Genomic DNA, 8199 nt, shown 5'->3' with positions numbered 1-8199 from the left:
CATAAATAAAATACTTTTGTAACAATTGTAGTTGACATTCATTTTCTATCTGAAAGGTTATTAACAAATTTCTGGAGTTACAAAGAGGCATGTGAAACAGCTGGTGCTTGCCGGGGTATATCACCATGCAGCCAATGACACTTTGCTCTGTGTGCAATTACCCTTGGAAGCAGTCGCATTTATATGGGCCCTAGATATGAATACTTTTTGCAGTGGACAAAACATAAAGTGATAACCCAAATATATTTTTCAGTCAAAATACATTACATACTCTCATTCAATGGCTATTAAACTATGATCCATTTTCTGCTCTTGAAATACACTTTACCCGCATCGGGTTGCGGGGGATGACTTGTGCATTTCTACAAATGCCTCTCTAAAATGGGCAGCTCCCAAACAGGCACCCAAAGGGGCACCCAAGCCCTGAGATAAAAAGTCTGGTGCTTTACTGACTGAGCTATCCAGACGGCCCAACGGCAAGCCTCTCTTGAATAAGTTTGTGCCATTGTCCAACTCTCTTTGTAAAAAAGCAACACTGACTCACATAAGCCCGTATCTTATTTTGTATATAAAAATGCCTGGATGCAATTAGTATTCTTCAGATGGGTGAATATTTTTCTCTTTTTCCCAAACATTTAGCTTTCTATAATGAAATATTTGTACAAAATGCAGATTCCAAAGTAATGTGTGCAGCACCTTTCCTATGTATACTTTGTGTTGATTACTGATAAACAATCAGCTTGGGGAATAAGCAGAGCTTTGTTTCTACCCAGTTTCCAACCGGGGACCTTTTGCATGTGAGGTGAACGTGATAACCGCTACACTACAGAAACTTGCATGCTACCCTCTCACGGGGGCCCCCTATCTGAATTGTTTGGAAAGACGATGACACCGCAGCAACCAGCAAACAGCGCCCCTGTAATGAAGGTTCTGGCTAGAGAAATGGTTACACTTAGCAAGACCAGTTTGCCTGCCAGCCGAAGCTGCCCTTCTTTTGTGCCTTCTGCCGGACAAGACAACAAATCTTAAAAAGTCAAATTTTAATAATGTTGTGTTATATGTTGGAAACGTGTTGTATCCCATGAGCTAAACTGCAACTGATTTGTATAGTCCCATGACTCCCGAATGTGCCAATGCCAGACACAAACAATTTTATGGCGCTTTACAACTTGCACAGTTCTGCAAATCACAGCCATAGTACCTATACCAGTAATCCTCTTTTCTTTTTTGTTTGTCTTTCTTACTTATGTCAGCATCTCCATTGCCATTCTTAGAATATCCTTCAATATTGGGAGAAAGAAAGCCTTTTCCACCTGTAATTCCCACCTAATTGTTGTCTTTACATATTATGGTATACTAAGTGTAAAATATACAATTCCATCCAAAGGCCAGTCATTGAATATAAATAAAGTAATCTCCCTTTATTCACAGTAGTTACACCATGGAACAAAGAAATCATGGCAGTTTTATGAAGAAAACACCTAGAGTATATGAGAAGATAAGGGTGGAAGATGGTGATGTAAGTCAAGTTGTACAATGGTGTTGTAGTAGATAACGTTTTATAACATAAATATCATTTGTGTATACCTATTCTGCTATGGTGGTCATCACTTCACTGAATCAGAGAGCAGGCATAACATATTTATTTCCCCCATAGCCTCCACATTGTTACTCCATTTCCACTAGTCTTCTACTGGAAGGTTCCCTAGCATACCCGATAATGTTCTGGTAAATCTGCCTTGCTCTTTTTGATGTGAAACCCCATTAATTAGTCTGTTCTGCATTCATCAGTATAGTTTACCTGCCAGTCCATAAAGGATGAAAACATTTCCAATAGGACATTACCTAACATGGAGGCCTTTCAATTCTTGATGTTGAAAACTTGGGATTCGTCCTTTTCAGACATCTCTCATTTTGGGCCAGAAACAAATATTAATCTCTGACATCCTAATGTGTGAGAAGAAACTCCCTGGGCCATTTACCTAAATGGAGTGTGATCAAATAATTCTGTGGGTTTTAGCATTTTATGCCCATTTCATCAGCAGGAAAGACTTGACTATGTACTTTTCGTGCCCTCTAATTCTCATATATCTGATGTCTGTCATATGGGTGTAAGAAACTTACCCTGGTGGTCTAGTGGGCAGCGGGGTCCACGCCGCGTCCTTGGTGTGGACGCCCGCTGCGCCGCTCCTGTCCTTGCCGGCGCCATCTTTGATCACTAGGGCGCGCGCCAGCGCGTCTCTTAAAGGCGCAGGCACGCTGGCGTGATTGCACCAGCGCGCAATGGTGCGAAATTGCACATGTTTTGGCGCCAATTGGATCCATATTTAAGGCCCAATAAGACCTGTAGCCAGTGCCCGTTATAGGCTGTGGTTTCCTGAGCTTTTGCTACCTGTTTCTGAATTTGCTACCCTGACTGATTATCCGTGTTTGACCCAGCCTGTTCCTGACTACTCTGCATTCTGTATCCTGATCCTTGCCTGCCTACGACAACTCTTCCTGCTTAACCCCTTGCTTGATCACCCGGTTTGACCCTTTGCCTGTTTGACGATTCTGATATCCACCTGCCTCGACCCAGCCTATCTGACCATCCGTCTGCCTTATCCAGTCTGTCTGATTATCTGGTTTTGACCCCTTGCCTGCCTGACGATTCTGTGATCTGCCTGTCCTGATCCGGTCTGTTCCGTTTCCACCAGACGCCTTGTCCTTGACCTTCTGCCCAAAGACTCTTGCTATCCGGTCGTGCCCCTTTGCCAGCCAGAACTTCTCGCCTTGTACCCCTCGTTAAGTCCAGGTGGCACCCAATTAAGCTGAGGGCTCCTCCCGAAGCCCAAAGGTGGTCACACTACTGGTGAAGCCGTGCCGAGACCAGGGTCCTTGGCATTTGTTCTGGTATTGGGTGCCGGCCGTGACAATGGGCATATAGGTATAGGTTGACAAACCCATAATTTCTACTCAAAGCAATGAATAATTTTTACCCAGAAGCCACCATGGGAATACAACAGAGACAATTTGTCATGGGGTCTGTCCCAGTGGAAGCAAACAAAGACCTTATATTTGCACATTCACTTTCTTTAACTTGATTGATCAATACTGTATTTTTTTGTTCAGCCATTTACTATAATTGGCCTCTGTGGGACTTTGCCTGTATATTTTTAAAATTGAGCAGTAGTATAAACTGGAAGACAGAGTACTGCAATGCTTAGACACTGGATAGATGAACAATGGGCTGTCAAACCTTAGAAGAGAGTGGTAATTGAGTAGATACCAGTTCATTATGACATTACCACTGGACATGTAATGTACTTTAATATGTGTGACACCGATATGATCAGCCTGATTGGCAGTAACAAAACCACAGTCACACACTTTATTCTGCGTGGAATCAATGGCCCTAGGACCCTGAAAATTTTCTTTTTCATCATGTTTCTTACATTGTACATTATGACCTTATGTGGGAACCTGCTGATAACTGGGTCGTTTCTGCACAGCCAACAACTCGGATCACCCATGTACTTCTTCCTAAGTCACCTCTCCTTATGTGACATCTTATTGTCTGCAAGTGTTGTCCCCAAGTTACTGTCCGCTTTGCTGAAACCAGGAGAAAGAATGACTATTGTTGGTTGTATTGTACAAGTATTTGCATCTGGGTCATTTACAGGAGCTGAATGTAATCTACTCACGGCAATGTCCTACGACCGGTACCTTGCCATCTGTAACCCTCTGCATTATATCAACATCATGAACACCAGGTTTTGTTTCCAGTTAGTGACATGGTCTTGGTGTTTGAGTCTACTATATTGTCTCATTATCATTGCTGAGATGAGTGGCTTGGAGTTTTGTAGCTGCAATATCATTGACTACATTTATTGTGATGTTGCTCCTCTTCTTCATATTTCATGTAAAGACTCTACAATTATACAAATAACAACCATAGTCATGTCTTTACCAGCAGTCATCTCCCCTTTTTTATTTGTCATTGTAACATATGTCAGCATCTTCATAACCATCCTCAGAATCTCCTCCAACAGCGGGAGGAAGAAAGCCTTCTCCACATGTAGTTCCCACTTAACTGTTGTCTGTACATACTATGGGATACTAATTGCTAAATATACAATTCCATCCAAAGGCCGGTCATTAAACATGAATAAAGCAATTTCCCTCTTATACACAGTGGTTACACCATTAATTAACCCCATCATTTACAGTTTTAGGAACAAGGAGATCAGGGAAACTGTTGCTAAAATTATCTATATGAAAAGATAATATCAGTTAAATTAGGCAGTGATATTGTAGTAGCTGAGGTGCAGTTTGAATGGTCAATACAGTACAACATAATAATTGTATTATCTATAGTCTGTTGAATGTTGGTTCCATCCAAAGATTTGCAATTAAATATGAATAAAACATCTTTCTCTAAACTTTCTCTAGAAACACTGAACCCCATCATTTACAGTCTTAAGGTGACCATACAAGGACAGATTTTAGCTGCTGATTAGGCCCCTTCAGACAGAATCAGCTTATCTGGCTGTGTATGGGCCCTCTCAGGTGGTCTATCTGATGGATATCTCCTCTAAAAAATACAGATATCTAATGGACAGGTTTACAAATTTAGTTGGCCAAGTGTGGGCTGAAATGGCAGTTATTTAACCGAATGATTAATATCTAGTATAAATAATTCTAAAACAACTGGACTTTCATTGAATACGCTTCACTACTCATCCGAGCAACTTCTTGCATGAGCATTTAATATTGCACATTATAAACAGTCTCTACATATTCTTTGTTACATTGGTGTGTGTTATACAGTCTGACAGCACTGGGGTAAAAACTGTCCCATATCTAGCAGTGTGTGCAGTTTGACCTGAATCTTTTCCCAGAGGGCAGGAAAGCGAAGAGTGGCAGTTGCAGGATGACTAGAGTCTTTAAAGATATGCTCCGTTTTTCGGAGACGTTGCATGGTGTAATGTCCTTAATTGCCAGAAGTGGTATGCCGAGGCCATTTTCACCACTCTTTGCTCTTTCTTTTCTTGTGCAGAGTAGATGCCATAAAAGGATGTAATACAGCCTGTGAGGATGGACTCCACAGCGCACCAGTAGAAACTGGTGAGGACTGTGGTGGACATCGAGATTTTCTCAGAGACTGGAGAAAGTGAAGGTGTTGGTGAGCCTTGTACTGTAGATGACAGCTGATGTGTGCTCTGTCCGCTTGAGGTTAGCACTGTGGAACATGAAGCTGCTGACCCTCTCCACAGCATCGCCTCCAATGTAGATGGAAGCATCATGTTTCCTGAAATCTGTAACCAGATCTTTAGTTTTGCTAACATTGAGATAGAGACTATTCTCCTGACATCACTCTGCCAGGAGTCTCACCACCTCCCTGTAGGCCTCTCATCAATGTTTGTGATTAGAGCTACAATGGTGGTGTCATCTGCAAATTTAATGATGGTATTAGAGCTGTGTCGGGACACACAGTCAAGTGTGAACAAGATGTATAGCAGCAGGCTTAGGACACTTCCCTTTGGAGTGCCAGTGTTGAGGATCAAGGTGATGGAAGTGATTTTTCCAATCAATACATGCTTTGGTCTGTTTGTGAGAAGGTCCAGGATCCAATTGCACAGATTAGAACTGAGTCCCAGTCCCAATATCATCTGGATCAGCTTTGTGGGAATGACTGCGTTGATGTAGAGCAGTAATATATAAAACAGTCTGGTATAGCAGTCTCTATTGTCCAGCTAAGCATGGGGTGTGTGAATTCTGTGTGAGATAGTGTCCTCAGTGGGTATATTGTGGCAATATGCAAACTGCAGGGGGTCCAAACTGTCTGGAATAGAGTCCTCAATGTGTTTTAGCACCAGCCTCTCAAAGCAATTCATTGAGATGGGGGTTAGTTAGAACCCAACTCATCCATAACAGGTGCCTTGAGAAGGAAATATCATAGGGATTTTTACAGTCATATAATGAATAACCTTTTTTGTCAATAAACCTGCAACTCTAAATCTCTGGAAATGGTCTCTTCAACACAAGGGTGTTGCAGAACTGTAACTCTAAGGTTGATTAAATCAATTGGGCGACAGTGGTTCTTAAAACAAAAATATAACTTTATTTGCAGCAATGTAGAATTGACATTGAAGGACATGCATAGATAAAAAAGTGCAGTTGTCAAGCATATACACATAAATAGAACTTCTAGGGGTGTTTGCCCATCAGAGGCCAGTAATCAGTCTGTGGATAGTCTACTTGAAAATGTCTAACCCTAAGCATCAGGCCCTCCAAGTGGAAACTAGGAACAAATCTACTGTACCTGAGGTGGCCTAGCTGATGCTGCCCCCCTCGTCTCGTCCCAGGTTTACTTTTTAGGTATGGGAGCAAGTCGGGGGGCGGGATCATTGTTAGTGCAGATAGCTCCATCATTCGTCATGGGAAAATATATCACTAATGGAGTTACTGAAATCTCCCTAAACTTCTCTCCAGAATCTCCTATTCCCTCCTTTTACATCTGATCTCTGATACGCACTGAATTATAAGGGTCAACATACCATTTGTTACAATTCAGTCTAATGTGGCAGTTGTTTTTCAACTTAGACTGTAAGCAAAACATTCTAATACTATTATTCTCCAAATTGTTTGTTAATTTATTGCATATCCCTCTTGATATAATGTTATTGTAGAATGCCTAGTAACTTGCTCACACTATATAGATGATGTGGAGCATCATGGTGGAGTGGGTCACCAGCTGGAGTTCTATTGTATCTCAGACTCTCACTGTCCCACCTCGCACTTTACATTCTTTAATGGTCAAGATAAGTTAGTATTATATTGTCTCACACAAAAAATACCCTGATTCATACCTTGAATTCCTCACTGGGATAAAAAGTAGGGGCTATATTGTACACTACACCTAGAGAATGTGTGGTGACAGGATTAAACAAGCTCAGCACTGTCTGTAACTTGGTGTTATACACTACATAACTTGCTTCCACACTATAAAATGAGGATTGTGCTTAAAGCAGCAATTGTGAGTACCTTGTGTTTTAATAAGGCTTTTACTATATATAATCTGTAGGGGAGCATTTTTGTTATGTTACTAACCTCTATATAATCTGCTAATATAATTATTTTGTCTCTATGGGGAAGATGCAGCTAACTTTATTTATCTTGACCATTAGACACTATGGGGCAAATTCACTAAGATTCGTAGTTGCGCCAGGCGTAACTTCGCCGCACTTCGCCACACTTCACCAGGCGTAGTTTCGCTAGCGCTCCGCAAATTCACTAAAATCCTAAATTGTGCTCAGGGGTAGCGTAAGGTTGCGAAGTTGCGCTAGCGTTGATTCGCTAAGCGAAGCGAAGTTACACTAGCAATGGTTAATTTGCATACGGCGCCAAATTCAAATTTCAATGGAGGAATACGTATCTGCACTACACAAGCCTGGGAAACCTTCAAAACATCAAATAAAATTTTTATTTTGCCCTACACATGTGCCCACTGTATAGTTAAGTTGCCATGAGTTAGGAAATGTAGGGGGGAAGGAGGGGAGCCCCAAAAAATTTTTCGATCTTTTTCAGTCTATCACCCATAATGTAGAAAAAACTCCAGCGTTTTTGGGGACTTACAAAAAAATTTAACTTTTTTTGAAGCAATCCCTATCTACTCTATTGCGCTTCGCCAGGTCTGTGGTGGCGAAGGAAGTCTGGCGTAAAAGGTAGCGATAAGTACAATGCGCGTGTTAGTGAATTTGCGTAGTTACGTTCGTTGCGCAAATTCGCGTAATGGTGCGAAGTAACACTAGCGAATTTACGCCAGCGTTTGTTAGTGAATTTGCGAAGTAACGAAAATGACCAACGCTAGAGAATTGGCGCTAGCGTTAGGCATTTCAGCGCTTAGTGAATTTGCCCCATTAGCACACTATACCACTCATTAAAGAAGGAAAAACGCTGTAGGTGGCTCATGAGTAGGCTTCTAGTGGGACTTCTTACTGCCGGTCATTGAGAACTGACGCATGCCAATCCATGATGTTTTGGGCTCTGTTACATTCTATAAACCTACAGTAATATACATGTCTATCATCTATTTCTTCTCACCATGTGCCTTTATCTACCCCTCTCTATTTTACCCCTCACCCTAAATCATCCCATGTGGTATTCTGTCTTCCCAAGCTACTTTACTTCTCCCACCTCCCATGTTTCATTATGATG

This window comes from Xenopus laevis, chromosome 3L, assembly GCF_017654675.1.
Source record: "Xenopus laevis strain J_2021 chromosome 3L, Xenopus_laevis_v10.1, whole genome shotgun sequence".
NCBI lineage: Eukaryota > Metazoa > Chordata > Amphibia > Anura > Pipidae > Xenopus > Xenopus laevis.
This window is presented reverse-complemented; position numbering follows the sequence as displayed.